The 15,290-nt window shown below is 37.8% G+C and overlaps 1 protein-coding gene across 3 annotated transcripts in view; it reads right to left on the bottom strand.

The window, feature by feature from the left end:
• The window catches only part of SPATA16 (spermatogenesis associated 16), a 98,985-nt gene extending 90,676 nt beyond the window's left edge, over nt 1–8,309 (bottom strand). For all 3 annotated transcript variants that reach the window (XM_057411566.1, XM_057411567.1, XM_057411568.1), the window contains exon 1: nt 8,189–8,309. The gene's annotated coding sequence lies outside the window, so the exon portion shown is untranslated. The remainder of the gene's footprint in view (nt 1–8,188) is intronic.
• Nucleotides 8,310–15,290: the final 6,981 nt, after the last annotated feature.

Genomic DNA, 15,290 nt, shown 5'->3' with positions numbered 1-15,290 from the left:
CCACTTCTCTGTAGGGAGAATTGCCCCAGGTAAATGTCATCAACTGGAATTTCTTTTTCTCATCTTTTATTGTTGTGGCTTTTATTTCTTTGGTGCTGTTGTTCTTTATGACTGTTGTATCTGATTTCCAATGTAAGAGCAATAAATGGAAGAAAAAGTGTACAAGCAATAGAGTACAATGCAGTGTGAGGGAACAAGGGAGCAGATAACGGGTGCTGACAAGTCCTTCCCACTCTTCTGGTAATAAAGAAGCTCTTGCAGCAGGGGACCATGGAGACCACAGCCTAAATGAGAAATGAGAAATCTTGAAGACCCAGTCCAGATCTTTCACTGGTATAGATTAACACTGATCTGTCCCAAATATATTGTCTAGAATGATAATAGTCTGGAAAGATGGAAGCTGATGACCCTTTTGACTACAAATGGGTTACTGTGATCAGAAATTCATCTTTGCAAGGAAGACCATGCAAAAAATATACCTCTATACCTCATCAAACAAAACTAAGCTCTCTTTTGCCAAGTTAGCTATTGAATTTCTATGACTCGTGCAGTACAATTTGTCTTGAAGCTCCTGTCCAAGTGACTCTTAAAGACAATATTGAAATTATTCTGCTTGGGTTATGCAGGCTAATAAAGAGTCTGATAACTGGTGGTAGGGCACTGAAGCATTCATGCATATGAAATCTAACCTGAGATTTTTCTGATGCTATGAAAAGAAATGCAGAACTACTGGTGCTTAATTTTCTCTGACTTGCAGAGCTGTTTCTAAATTCAGGTATCCCTGCAGTGAGTGATGGTTAAAAAGAATGTTTATAAAAAAAAAAACAAACCCAAACCAAACAAGGTGGAGAAGTTTGTTTCCAAACCAGCAAGGCTCACTATTTACCTTCAACAAGCTATCTTAACAATTACTGTTCAATGAAGGCAAGAACTGGCTTTATTGAGTGGATTATGTATACAGCAGTGAAAAGTGTAGGAGCAAGAAGAAGGTGAAACTTTTCTGGTGGCAATAAAACCTGTTGAAATATCCAAAGCATCATCCTCAGGGCCTAATCTGGCTTGGAGTCTGCTTGACTAAAAATAAGAGACAATAATTTTCTCATGGCTCCATAATTCAATTGAATAACTTAGTTTGTTATCTAGTACTACTTTGTCATACAGAATGATCTGTGTGTTGAAAGCCCTGTTCAGGCATAAACTAATTAATTTTCATGGCAGGACCAGTCCTGTGAAGTGCTGTGCTTCTACAATGCAAGAGAAATTGAGGAAGCACAATAACTCGCAGGGTGGGGATGAATTTCCCATTAGATATGTAATTAAATATTATGAGTCCCACTGGGATGCAGAGATGTTAAGCAGAGATATTAAATGAGTTATGCATAGGTGTGCATCCGCCCCTCTTTGGCTCCTGATTCAGAGCACAATGGTGGCAGCTATCATTGAGCCATCCTCTAGACTCCTTCATACAATCACTACAGTTGCCTTATATTAATGAATACCTCCAAGGGATTTCATGTTAGATACAGTTTTTCCTTAGTAATGCTAGACAGAAAGAGCAAAAATTCAGGGTCAGAATACACAATAAAGAATGTGGGTAGCTTATCTATCTATGTTCTCTTTCAGTAGCCGCTTTAGCAAATACTCAAGTTATGCTTCTTCCGTTCCTTACAGTGTGGAATAATAAACTTTAAATATTCCTCGGCAAAAAAAGCCTGAGAGGCAGGAAAAAGAGAAAGATGGAAAGTAAAAAAACGACACCATATTAAGCACATGTCAGTAATTTGGGAACTATATTAATTAATAGATATTTAATTATTTCCAAAGTCATCGTTACAAACCTAGAAAATTTAGAGGTAGGGTTTCTGGATTTTTTTAAACCTGTGTATTACAGCTATGCATTTTACCCTAATTGCTTTGTAATTTGACATGCTATCGTTTAAAAGTGGCAGCTGAAGTGAATTCACTAACAACTGAGAGCTAAAGCATGCACAGATGAGAGCTGCAGACAGGCAGAACTTCAATTCAGCAACTTTGTACAGGCAATAGAGCTGTAACATAAAGTCAGCAGGAAAGAAAAGGTTGTGAAAAAGACCTGGCTGAAATATCTCAGATTAACATTCAAGGCAGTTCTTTTACCTTGACAGCTGTTAGTTTCTTAGTATGGTTTCTGGTTTTAATTTCTTCTTTTAGTTTGGGTGTCTTAATTTTCCAGTGAAGAAATTGCCCTTTACACAATTGTTTTAACCTCTGTGAATGTTTATTACCTTTGATGCATTATTTTGTTGCTATGGATTTTAACCTTGAAGTGCCACAAGAACAGCAAGGAAATTTTCCTTCCTTCCCTTGATGAATAGAAAGGTACATGGCATAAATTCTGTAGGTACGAATTTCCTATTCAGGATGCGTGAGGGAACATGGTCTTTGACATGGTTCTATGCAACAACACAACTCTGTAAGATCATGGATAGCCAAGGGAAATCCAGTGGCAGTTGTGAGTGACTGGAAAACCAACAAAAAAGTCTGATCCAGCAGTTGATTCTAACATTGTTATGGTCATTTTACTAAATGTGTGGTTGGTTCTTGCCTTTATTTCCTATAAACTGCAATGGGACTAGAGCTGTTGCTGATTCTGTAGCCCATGCTTGTGTAACCTTTAAGTTATATTACTCTAATGTTTTATGTCCTTCCTATAAAATTCTGCAAAACTCCAATAGATGCAAGATATTGCAACCTGAATATCAACTTGCAGTTAGGAGACTGAACACGTTAAGTGAGTTGAAAGAAAACTGTATCAGTTCTTTTCATCCAGTTGATTTTGCCGTTAGGAACACAAAGTATTTGGTATGGCTACATGTGGGATGCAAACATCATGTTATGAACTTTGCCATTAGTAGAGATCATCCAAGGTGTTCTTCTAGCTCTAAAATTTAAATTTAAAGAGGAGCAGAGGTTTACAATTGCTTTTTTGTCCTGAGTACAGGTCACTTTAGGCCAGTAACTGAATCCATTGAATTAACAGGCTATTGTACATTCAGATTTGAGAGGTGAATTATGATGTTTGTTTCCATGTATAATCTGTTATTGTAAATCTCCCTGTGAACTATTATTCTGAAGGTTTTATGCGATGGTTATGAAAGACTGAGTGATGAGACTTATTAATGTTGGATTTAAGTTATGTAAAGCTTTCTTTCAAAATTATTTAAAATCGTTTTTACCTAATATCATCCTGTCCGTGAAAGAACCAACAAGAACCAAGGTGTCAGTTACCATCACCAAATTTTAGGGTTAGGAAATGGGGTGAGGATTGTAATGCCTTTGGGACTACCAAAATCTGGGTTTACCCGTGGCCCAGCACTCTGCTGCTGCAATTAATTCCTGTCACCCCCTGCATGTCATGAAAAAGAAAGCATAAGGCTGGGTGCTGGACTTGAACCTTCCTCCAAACCTGCCTGCAAGCCACATGACAGGCAAATGTGTTGCGGAGGCAGCCCACAGGTTCATCAGCTCCTGCTGAGGAGCAAAAATGTCTTTTTAAGTACTAGAAGCATGAAGATACTCTCACACACTGTATACCTGACTGTGAAGTACTTTTCCTCCTTTTTGATGCTATTTTTCTTCTTGGCTGTTACTGTCTTGATGTCAACTAACTTTGAACTCTTCATTATGAAAAACCAGCATTTGCTTCTGTCAGTGTGTTTCTGGTTTGTAGAAGGCAGTAAATTCCAAATTTTTCATTTGTGGGGCTAAGTGAAGCCATTAAAGCTTTAACCCTCACTTATTCCCAGCAAGGCACCATTACAGATGATGTTGGAATTAAGGTAATAAATAAGCGGGGGAAATATCCTGACAATAGAAAGCTAAAGGCAGTGACTTTGAGCAGGTTCTGGTTTGGATCCTGGCTTCTGTAAATTCTTGCTGCAGCTGCTCTTGCAGCTGCATTATCTCAGCATCAATCTGAACAATGCTATGTAATAGCCTCGTTACAGAGGGTCTAAAGAGCTAACAGAATCCTAAAATCTTCAGACTTTTTATAAGATTTCCATCCTGAAATACCATATTTAAACTATTTTTCAATGTTTGACTTTAAATGGGCACAATTAGAGTTGATTTTTATTTTGTTTTTCAACTGGTAGTTATTACATTGAGCAAGTGCTCCTCATGGTCACAGTCCTGCAAACGCACACATGCAGCATCTTAATTTTATAGGAGTGAGTAGTCTTACTGAGTCGCATAACATTAGACATGCAAACAAGCAGTTGCAGAGCTAGGGTTTATATTTATAATGAAGAAATATGGACTGCAGCAAAACATTTTACATTGATTTTGCTTTCAAAACAGCAACAATACATGGAGTTTGCTCATTGTTGGCCTTACTTACCATTTCAATCAGTTGGTAAAACCTCAAATGAATTTGCTAGAGCAAAGATAAATGTACGCAAAACACTTCAAAGGTCTCACTTTTACATGTGTCTGGAGATTAAAGTTTGTCAGTGGTCGTATTTGAATACTATTAGCACAATATTTAATCCGTATTTCCTAAATAGTTTTGCAAGTTTAGTTATGGATGTCCTGGCACTGCCACCAATTTTCACAGATACAGTTAATGACCTTTTAAGGAGCAGGCACCACAAAGGGAATGTACCTATTGAAATACTTCATTTACTGGTTCTATGACAGTAAGGCCACCCTGAAATACAACAGACCTCATTTTATTTAGCAGGCTGCTGACAACTCAGCTTCTAGAAGGTATGCAATTAGATGACAATTTCAATGTTATTTTAAAATAATTTCTCTAGCCTTCATGGCTGCAGGAAAAGGCTTGGAAAAATAACTCATGTATCATGTAAAGGCTCAGGAAATAAAAGGAAAGAAGTCAAAGAATGTATTTGTAAAAATAATAACCAAAAAAACCCAAACCCTTTTCCCTTCACCCCCCATTTTTATCAAGTGCTCCTGGTTGCCTGCCTGAGGATGTTTAATGTTTAAAGTTAGCAAGACTGAATGACAGAGGGAGTTTTTTATTAGTAAAGTTCGGTTACTGGTTGTAATAAGAGCAAGTTTTTGGTGCTTTTTTTTCATTCTAATTATACTTTACATGCATCTTTCTGTAAGTGTGGGTAGATCATGAGATGTCTGTGCCTCATGGAGCTATAAGACTTTGCTTCTTTTGAGTACCACATGGATCAACTTACTAATATCTGTGAAACACAAAGGAACTAGAATGATGAATGTCCTATAAATAAATGTATCTCTATTCATTAGCTAGAAAAGCTCTGTTTTGTTTCAAGAAGTGATTAGTGAAAACACTTTACCATGTATTTTATCAGCAAACAAGATGGCATTAAGTGGCAATATGTTAAAATTAGTTGTCTTCCATTCTTTTAACTTTACTGGAACAAGTTATATTTTCTTTTCAGATTGTATTTCCCTAAGTATAAAACAGATGCATTTGGATAAATATATTGGAACATAATATTAAATTAAATGAAGAAAAGGAAATATAATGAAATAACATCCAAGTATCAGAAAAAAAAATTCTTTTCACAGGCTTGGAGTGGAAATCTAATGTTCCTTCTCTATTTTATCCTGCTATGAGGATGACAGGTATTCTATCATCTTCCAAAGTACCATCTGAGATGTCTCTTCTGATCTGAACAAGAATGGATGTCCATTCATGGATAACCAATTTCAAAATCCAGTTCAGTATATTAAATCTATTTCTACATTGAGCACATTGTTTGTGCTTAGTACATTTATTACTATTATTATAACAAAATTAAATGGTGCCATCTGAGATCAGGATTCTATTATACTTCTACGTATTCATTGTAAAATACATTTTTAAAGACATATCCTTTGTGGCAAAATTGGGATATGGGAATGAGGCACAGAGAAGTGGATTCCAGGGACATACAGGTAACCCATGGCAGATTAGCTTCTCACTTTCAGGGTTCCTGCAGTTGCCTTTCCTAAGTCCCATTACAAAATGGCACTGAGCCAGCTCAGCGCAACTGTAGTTGCCTAGGGAGTGCTTGAAGAACGCCCCTATTGGGGATGTACTTGGGAAGCGAAACACTGGCTCAGTCAAGGCTCTTGAGCTTGTTGGAGCATGTGAGTACAAGCACCCAAAGGTTTTGCATGGCTGTCCCTGATGCAGTCAGTCCTAAATGCTTTACAACATGCCCCAGCTTAGTAATTCCAGCTCAGCTCTTCCTCACCTTCTTGTGAATACCTTCAGCCCCGTGTTTTGGAAACAAGAAACTGAACCTGCTCAAAGGTGTCTTACTTGTATATAATACCAGAAAGGAAATCTATATCCCCGCAACTCTTCTATCACTTGCATCTCAGATGACTGAATGTAAGCAGAGGCTTATTCCCATCCTGTACCACTGAAGGAGGTATATTTATGCTCATCAGGACCTGAGCTCCACTTATGTATGTGATAAAAGAAAAAAAAGTTCTAAAATAGGTTTAGAAAAGGGTTTTAAGGAAGGTCCTTATTAATGTGTCAAGAGACTAAATTGCTGAGCACACATCAGAGCAACTTGTTAACCTCACTTTCTAAAGAAATTCTGCAAATGAATTTGAAAAATGCAGTTAAATATGAAGCCTTTGCTGCTTCTAACTCAGACAAAAACCTTCTAATTGCAGGCCACAGGACAGAGCTGGTGGAAAAAGATGCACTGAAGTTATGATCACAATTTGAAATACCACAAGGGTTTAACAAGCACTTTGAAGTAGAGTAGAAAATGATTGGACTCACAGAAAACAGTCCCATTTCAGTGTCAAGCTATTCTCTTAGGCAGTGAGTGCTAAAGAATCCCATGACCGTTGGGAAACAAGTGAATAAGGAGCACAAAGCAAAATCTGCACAATTAATCAAGTAACTAAGATACAAAATCTCAGAACAGATGTGTCATATTGCAAATAATAGTTGTTTTGCAGAGAAATGAATAAACTTACTTTCAGGCCAGGATATTTTGTTTGTTTTTTTCACCTCTTCAGTAGCTTATTATTTCCTCTACACATTTGCCTCCCCAGGTGCCACTTAGATATGGCATCTAAATTTCTGTACTTTGGTTATGCAGTTGAGATGAAACCAGACAAATGAACCATTGCCTCCCATCCGCACTTTCTGGCCTGCTGGATGTGCAGAATTGTGGGGAAAAGTGCAGCAAGGCTAAAGCAACAAAATGGTGGAGAGAAATAAAATGGAAATGGTTAGGGATTCAGTATTAGGGAGAAGCATTGAAGATCTGAGGAGGAAATAGAGAAATACAGAAAAATAATACGAATGTAAAACAAGTAGTTGGATGATGAGTAGAACTAATGAAACCAAGTTACCTGGACCTAGGCTAGGCTGTCTGTTTTCTAACAGCATACAAGCTCTGATCGAAGCATTCCCTGCAGAGAGAGTATTCACAGTGTCTCTCCCTCATGTGAATTTTCCTAGTGTCTATTCAGTGGGTTGTTGATGATGCAGTAATTTGGAGATAGGATCCAGGGAGAGCTAGATAAACAATAATTAAGTCTTTTCCCTCAGAAAACCAAATGCTGTAGTCAGAATGAAATAAGAAGGAAGGAAGATGCAAAATAGAAACAAAACTGAAATAAAAAAGGGGAAGACCTTTCTCCACCTAAATCTTCAAGATTATTATTTTTTCTTTTTAACTTAATTTTCTAATGGGAGAGGAAAAAACCTCTGGATGGAGAGAGACAGGAGAGCAGTTGAGACAAGTGCTTAAAAAAATCCATATAGACAGACGAGATCCCCAAGTGGAGGTGGCCAAGAAATAAAGGCTGCTACTAGGTGGTAAAATGAAAGAAGGGATTTGGGGTAGGTGAGACCAGAGATGACTGGAAGAAATGCATTGCAGTCTCCGAAGAGTGCCAAGACTTTAAATTTGAGTGAGGTGAAGAAAATGAAACGCTGACCCCTTGTTAGTCCACACTCCCTTAAACATGAATGGAGGAGGAGATTTAGAGGTGGGTTTCCTCTGTGAGGGCCAGGAGTCCTCCTTTCCCTCTCAGGACTGTCCCCACTGTGAGTACTAAAGTTGCAGCCAGCTCAGGAAAAGCAAACTATTAATATCCTGTTACTCCTCAAAGGGAAGCATTCCATATGTGATAACCCAGGTCCCACCTAGATCCCCTCTGTGCATGGCATAGAAACAGGCAGCTTTCTCACCAGCCAGCTCTCTCCAGCTCTCTCCCTTGCCTCTCACCCTCCGTAGCTGCCAAGCGGAATGTTCAAAAGACAACATTCCAGGTGTCCTTGGAGACCCCACCAGCTGGTGCCCCGCCCTTCCCCATGTCCTAACTGCCTGCTGTCCCTGGCATCCCTGTGTCTTCACCAGCCCGTGTTCCTCCGTGCTCCTGTTTTTTCCTACATCCTTACAACCCAACGTCCCCAGCATCTCTGTGTCCCCACCACTTAGTGTCCCCTGCTACAGGGGGAGTGCCAGGGATGTAGGCCGGTGTACCCCATGTCCCTCATCACTCCTCATCCCCAGCCACCACACTGCCTGCCACCACCCCTCCACCCGCATGGTGAGCCACGGCTTGGCTAGGCCATGACTTGGTGTCTAAAAAAAAGCTGTCAAATCTGTGCTATAAATGAATCCTCCTAGGACTCTAAGTGGCAGGTCTGTCCCACCCAACTTGCGTAATTTTTGATGCATGACGTCTCTGTATGGAGTAACAAATTTGAAGCTCATTATAAATTTTGTTGAGATTACTACTCCAAATTTCCTAGCTGGCAATCAAGTTCTGATCAATTTTTTAAAGTATTTTAACAATGTGCATTTTAGTATAACAGAAGTGTGAGACAAAAAGAGAAGTGAGAATTACAAAAAGTGAAGTAATCAGCAGGCTTATTGGAGACGCTGTCAGGTTGCTCATGTCCCCTGATTTAAGTTAAAAAAAAGAAAAAATAAATACTAGAGCAGATGGATTGCTTATAAGATGTGTTCAAAGTTGCCAGTCCAAACAACATAATTTTTAAGGCTAAGAATTCCCTATACAGCAATGTTTGAACTGAATGCTTTTTATGGATGCGATTAGTTCGTATAGTTGTGTGATTATGCATATGGGATCTGATTCACAGGTTTGCTTCTTTCTTCCTTCCTTGACAAAGGGTAAATGTAAGAAAAAGCCTAAAAAAGTTTGTGGTGGTTAAAAATATTCACAAAAAGTAAAACTTCAGGTTTAGAAAAGTCACATCAGGAGAAAATATAGAATTTTTAGGTCTTTTGAAATTTCTACTGTGCAGAGAGTTTTAGTCTTTAAGGCTAATAAAATAAATTAAGAGTCCAGTGACATACAAGAGTGGGTTTTTTTCTCTGCTCTCTGTTTGACTATATATCAGTTGGTCTTCCAGGCAGAAGAATCGTCTTGCTGACTACATCAAAGATTCCTTACTAGGAAGAGACCTTAAAAAAATTAAGTAGGACTACTTGAAAAAGAGAGATTTTGTTTCTTCCCTAAAAATAGAGATCCCAGCATTTTTTGTTTTCTTTTTCCGGAAAATAAGCAAGGAAAGAAAGTAGTTGTGTTTGATTAAAATTTGACTAGTCTGAGAAACAGGCTGACATGGTCTCCGTAAGACGCAGCCCAAGGAGGGTGTGCAAATTAAATACAAGTGCAAGAGATGTTGAGACCACACCTTTCATGAGACATTGAAACAAAGTTCTCAAACCAAAATGCTTTACTTTTTGTTTCCAAAATGGCTTGTTTTAAATGCTTTCATGAAAAATTGCAGGTAGTCAAAGGCAGGCAGGGGAGGGCTTTGGGGTGTAGCTGGGACAAATGGCAAGACACTGACTTCCAGCATGGGCAGCCTTTGGAGAGGAGCTGTCAAGGGTCTTGTGACTCACACTGCTGCTATGTGCCTCTGAGAGCAGCAGAGAAAATGCACATTAGCATCACATACTTTTCCACATTTTTTCTGGTCAAAAGCTGGGCTGCTACATCATTTATTGAAAGTATGTCTCTCATAGTTCTAGGATGACTACGTGGCCCTTCCACCTTTGAAGAGATGCAATGCAACATTCATGTGTTCAAAGGTAAATATGCATATGGCTATTGTTCATTTTGAGAGATTCTGGAAATAAATGGTAAAGGACCACAGGAGAAGTCAATGCTTGGAAAACTAGAGAAAATGTACTACACAGGGAGGGTCACAAATGTTTCCTACCAATCTGTTTGTTTGCTTTTAATTTATAACTTGCAATTTCCTATTGATAACTGGGTTAACTTTTGCTAGAGGATTTCCATGCAGGTACTTGTAAGCTAGAGATCATACAGTAATGGCAGCTTTTGTTTGCACTAAAAACTATCTGGAAAGCCACTGCTAAATCCTTGGGGAAGCAGTTGCCTCTCTGGTAGCTATGCCCTTCATAAAACATAGGCTCTTGCATTATTGGTAGATTTGTATGTTCCCATATCCAATAACTCTGAGTAAATGGTGTGTTTAAAACATCTGTCATAGCATTAAGAAAAGGTTTCTGCCATGCTGTGGTAATGGAGAATATTTTGTGACATGCTGGAATTGAATCCCCTTATTGTGAACATACCCTCTGGCTTTGGATACCCTTATGCTTACTCCTTGCAAAACACATTAATTTTGGAGGCTTATTTGTTTTAATACCTGTTACTGCCTACACCAGTCCTGAGAAAGGATGAAGTTGTGATATGTTGGCACATTAGTCTAAAAATCAGGATAATGCAGGACTGAGATGAAAATGAGGAGTACTACTAACTCTCGAGCCAGTGCTGCGGTAGGAGAAGCAAGGGGAAAAACATGAACTTCTTTCTCTGTAACTGTTTAAAATATAATGATAAAAATTACTAACCGGAAGTTGAAGGAATTTAGTTGTTAATGTAGCCAGGGTCCTGCTCCTCCCCCCCCCCCAGCAAATTTTAAACAAATTACTTTTAATATTACCTAGACATTAATGTTTTAGGTTGAGTACTATTCATGCTCCATAACTGCTTTTCATTAATGTTTTAATGGGTCCAGGCCCAATTCCACTGAGGTCAATTAGAAGATTCCAAATAAATCTTTTCTTCCCCTCCTCACATTACTATGCAGCTTGTAAGAGGGCTGACATTGGTCTGTGCTTTTGTTTTAAAACAATTCAAAAGATGATTTTCCAGTGGGAAGAACTATCACTATATAATCTGTGGCTGGTACTTAAACTGATGTTACCCACATAAAAGCACTTATCTTTAATTTTGGGCAAATTTTCAGACATGCTGAACACAATTCTACCTGAAGTTAAATATAGGCTTTGCTGGTCAATGCCTCTGAAGACCAGAAACATAATATTTAACGTATTTCATTTTGTCTTGTGTTGTAAAGAGTCAGGTTCAGAGTAGTTCAGAAGTGCATTTCAACATGTTCTTTCTGCAAATATTGCAGATAAATAAAGTGGTATATTAAGATAAAATATGTTCAGTTTTATTTATGACTTAACTTCTTACCTGCGAATATCTAACTTTAATGAGATTAATTTTTAAATAGACCTCAGACTTTAAATAATTAAAAGCATCTTTCTTCACAACAAGAATATAGTAGGTCTTTGGCCTGATATGCCATAAAAAAAATGGAGGGTGAGCTATAAAATACCTTGGGAAATATTGATATTTTTGTTTATTCATGTTATGTATGGCTGACTGGATAAATACTACTATGGTTTGCTGCAGAAGCCCAAGTTAAAATTTCTGTTGTACCTCTGAAGTTGCAGTATGGTCTGGGGCAAATAATTTACTGAATAAGGCACTAAGACTTCATGCTATACATGCATAAGTTTCTGAACCCCAGAGCTCTAGCTTTAATGATAACTACTTTGAAAATATTCCTTTAATGCTCTTTAAGTGCAATTTCTAAAAGTACTTTCTGGCTTTAACTGCAGAGCTTCACATTTGTCTGGGATGTTTTAAGAAATCAGAAATGATTTCTGGTATTTGAAACCAAGCTTGATATTGTGCTGAAAACACAGTTCTCACAGAGGCTTTTCAGCTGAATTAATTACAATTCAATCAAGTGGTGGCAAGTGGGACAAGAAACATCTGGTGATAACCTTGGCTGATTTTACTGTAGACTGCCTTCATGAGTCTGAATAGTTTTCTGTTCATACTGATATAGCCGTTTTCTCATTTTTCAATTCATATTCTTATGATGACTTTGGCCATCTCGACGAAAGTAATCCCACACTTAGGTCAAGGACTTTGGAACTGTTAGCTTTCAGTGAGAAATTACTTGCAGATTCATTATATGTTTATTGTCTAAGACTCCTTGTAATAGGAAATCTGTTTTGTACATTAGCAATGTACATCATTAGCTGTGTATATTCCAACTGAACCTATTAGACACACATCTTCCTCCAAGAAGAGAACTTGAAACAATGCAACAAATGAAATAAGAAATCAAGCTGTGCTATTCTTTTCATTGTCTCCTAGTTACATTATCTGTGTATGCATATATGTACTGAGGAAATTTAATGGCTAAATAACTTTGAGATAATTCTAGCTTTTTGAAAGTAAATACAAAATCATCATTCTGTAAAGCTGAACCAACCATACAGCACTGGGAAAAATCCACATATGCCAAATATATTGCTATATTGCCTTTTTTATTGTCAGCTGCCCTGTGCATAAGCCAGATGTCACCCCTGCATCCTGGTAGCATTGCCTGTCCACTCTGATAAGGAGTAAAGGATGGGAAAATATGCAGAGCAAACAAAAGCCAAGCTGCTTTAGATGCTGAAGTTCTCCGAGTGCCAAAATACTTTTGGTATTTTAAATTTTATAAACATATAGCTTTCAGATTATCTGAAAATTGAAAACAAAGAGCAATCATTCATAGAAACATACTAAATCCATTTGAAATTTTTAATAAAATAAAAAATTCTGACATTTGCTGGAAGAAATATTTTTAGTTGATAGGGCCTCATGGACAATAAGGGACAGCTTCATCATAGTGCTCCTTTTTTCTGCAACCGTACCCTTGCATCCACTTCTTCTAAAGCATGAAAACATCCTGAGTTGGGCAGATTCCAGCTGCAGCATCAATGGGCACTTTGCAAAGGAGGAATTCCATGACATGGGTCCATCTGGGACATATGTCTGGCCTCTCTGCTTTTTTTGTGCATAGCAGGTTTACAACACAGTGAAGTTATTCCATAGTGGTTGGAACTCAGCTTAGGCCTCCCCATGACAGTTTCCTCCCAGCACTCCACAGCGCAAGTCAGTGTAGAATTGATTCACTATGTGTGTGGTTTTACAGCTTACCTGCTGCACTTCACTTTCTTCCCTGCCACAAAAAATAGCAGCTGGGGTTCTGCAGAGGCACCAGTTTGAATGGAATAGGTTCTAAAAGACTATAAAAAAGTATTACTACCTGTTTGCAATGAGTGGCACACATAGCATTCTTTGTGCTTTCCAAAGGCTACTGAAAGGAGATTGGTCTTGGCTTTGTATAGAAAATCTACAAATATTGTCTCTGCCAGAGATTTCTTTTTTCTTAGATCCCCAAGTCTTAAATTTCTATATACCCAGGTTTATGATGCTCCACCACTGTATTTATTGTAAATTGTAAGAATTTTGCTTAGTTGCAAGTAGATACAGGGTTTTAACAATTGTCAGAATTTGATCACTGAAACACTGTTTAAATAAGGAAAAAAAGTCTATAAAAATCCTTTTGACCTTCACGTTATCCACAAATACAGCAAACTTGTTTTACATTAGATTCTAGAGATACCCAGGGCATATACATTTTAAATTATGCAGTCAGTCCAGAATAAAACTGATTTTCACTGTGTATCAGATATGTATTAAGCGTCTCCTGAACCTATAAAGAAATATTTGTATTTTTGCAGAAAAATAAAGTGGTATATTATGATAAAATATGAGCAAGAGAATCAGGCGCACTTAATAAGTGTGGGTCTGATTCTCTTGCTTATACTGGTGTAATTTCATTGACTACCTCAGAACTACAGCTGCATCTTGTCTATGAAAATGATAAAACCAGCACTTTTGTTGATCACAGTATATAGTGTAGAGATATGAGAGAGACTTTGCCTAACAGTCTCATGGCAGTTGCATTAAATCTGGTGCAAAAATGAACGCTAACATTTTAAGAAATGTGTATGATAAATAGTTTATGAGAATATTTTTTTATTTAAGCTACTGGTATTCAAGACTTGATATGATTTGTGATATTCAACATAAAATTCCCAAATATGGTGTTAATTTTTCCCTGGGGATTTTATGCATTTATGCATATGCAGCCTGTTTTCTGTACCTATATTTGAGAGCTATTTCACAGTACAATGATATCCTAATTTTTACAGCAAATCAAAGCCGTGCCTTCCATGTAATCAACTGTTTATTTGTATAGCAAAACAAAGCAATGCCCTATGAAAAATTAAGTTGTATTTATTTTTTAATAGAGTACTCAGAATATTAGGTATATGAATCACATAAACAAGAATGTAATTAAATTATCAGCTCCTACAGCAAGTTTGGCATCTTCTACAAATACATCTGAAATTGTATTAAACATATCCTGCTTATGAATTCCCCAAGCTAAGGCTTTTGATGTTGCCTGCTAAATTCTTAGCGGAAATTACAAAAATCCGAATACTAACAGGGAAACTGAAACTACTTTGTTGATTAAACAATGGTATTTTTCAGTGATAAATTCTGATTCTCAAAGTCATGCTCCTATTTGACTACCAGTGAGTATTTACAAGCATGGTGGGATTTTCTGCTCTTACTGGGCTCGTGTCTGGCACAAAAATGAGCAGCAACAGGGAACAACCTAATTAAAAACCTATGCAGATTTTTATGTGTGTTTGTCAGCCTGCATTTTTTCCCCTAAGCCAGCGGGACTCAGCATTAAAAAGGTGGGTTTGGTAACTGAAGAGCTTGTTCTCCAACCTCATTAATCACAGCTGGACATTTAACAGGTACCTCACATAACACCTCATCCAGGATGCTGTCTAGCAAAGGAGATACAGACTATTTCCTAACCTGCTGCTCTGAGCTAGTAGACAGTGTGCCCACTCGGACTTTCCTTCTGGATCCCATCCATCATCCAGCAGAACTTACAGTATTCAGACAAAGCTACCCATCTGGTACTATCCCAACACTGATTTTTAAGTCTAAATGCACAGGAAAAATGTCTTCTGAAGGAACTGTTCTCTTGTTTTCTTCCTGGTATCTCACAGCTAAGTACAGCAGTTTTCCTAGCTTGCTTAGGTCTACTGTTCAGGTTTGGATTTTAC

This window comes from Pezoporus wallicus, unplaced genomic scaffold (assembly GCF_028554395.1).
Source record: "Pezoporus wallicus isolate ANWC-B61680 ecotype Strahan unplaced genomic scaffold, APGP_CSIRO_Pwel_v1 contig_6899, whole genome shotgun sequence".
Taxonomy (NCBI): domain Eukaryota; kingdom Metazoa; phylum Chordata; class Aves; order Psittaciformes; family Psittacidae; genus Pezoporus; species Pezoporus wallicus.
This window is presented reverse-complemented; position numbering and strand designations above follow the sequence as displayed.